Genomic DNA, 1,244 nt, shown 5'->3' with positions numbered 1-1,244 from the left:
GACATAGAATGTATGATATACATAACAAGTATTGTGGCAGCTACACAAATTTCTTTCAATTGTGATGTATTTTGACGTTCTTGCAAAGGAAGCCCCTTGAGCAGGCAGTTTTGCCGTATCTTTTGGTCTTGGCATTCCCCACCCAGGGCTTCTTGCCTGAAAGACTCGAACGCTCACTATTACTTGCTCACATTCAAGCTTCATGCTCTGTTATGCCTTTAGCGGCTGTGGCTTGTTGTTTAGGTTTGCCACTGCAGCAATTTGTCTTTCAATAAGTAACAGTTCTAAGGTCAGTGTTATAATCTACGACACAACTGTTTGCGTTGATTGCATTGTCAAATTCATCAAGGACCTATCAAAATTAAGCTCTGTCGTACATTTGTTCTTGGCTTTGAGAGACTCATGCAAGATTGCTTGCGTATATTTGTGTCGTAGATTGTACATTTTCTGTGTATTTGTTCAGTGTCGTAGATCGTAGTTGTAAGTTGCACATTTTTGCTTTGAGAAACTGGATTTTACGATTGTACGCCAAAAATATACGATTTACACCAAAAATCTACGAATTTCTGTTTTGAGAAACTGGCTACTGGTATAGTCTGGTGAGATTAGGAGAAATGCCTAATTTTGTACCGCAAAAAATTCACATTTCAACTGTCTACAGCTATCTCGTCATTCACTGGGTGCGTCCCCCCGCGCCCCCCCCCCCCCCCCCCCCCCGTTTTCAGTATTCGTGATAATCCACAAACGCGTAAAGAAATCGCTGCGAAATTTTCGGTAGGTAGCTGCGAACTTTATGTTATACGCCTTGTTCCAATTTAGCCATTATGAGACCATGATAGGTGAAGCGTGAGTGACGTCAGAGTGACGCCATGCTTGTCGTTTTTTCCAGGAGTTTACAGCCGTGGGCAAACTGATACATAAGCCGTACAAAATACGATATTTTACATCTGTAAACGATAAATGTGAGCCAGTTCGTCCATCATTCACATCTCTTTCGTTTGGTTGTTTCAATTTTGCACCTTCAAATATTGACATGCCGGATGGCAAACAAAAACAGTTTTCTCAGCAATTTTTGGTCTCAGAATTAATCTTTTCAAGACAAGAAAAATGTGTCCTGGATGCGCCTATGAAGAGTGCCCGTCCCACGTTTAAACAACTATTTGCGACAATGACTGAGTGATGGCTTGAAATGCATCGCAGCGCGACATGTCCGTGCCGAGGTGCTCACGCTGCAAACGTTAACG

This window comes from Pollicipes pollicipes, unplaced genomic scaffold (genome assembly GCF_011947565.3).
Source record: "Pollicipes pollicipes isolate AB1234 unplaced genomic scaffold, Ppol_2.1 Scaffold_7262;HRSCAF=8765_pilon_pilon_pilon, whole genome shotgun sequence".
Classification (NCBI taxonomy): domain Eukaryota; kingdom Metazoa; phylum Arthropoda; class Thecostraca; order Pollicipedomorpha; family Pollicipedidae; genus Pollicipes; species Pollicipes pollicipes.
This window is presented reverse-complemented; position numbering follows the sequence as displayed.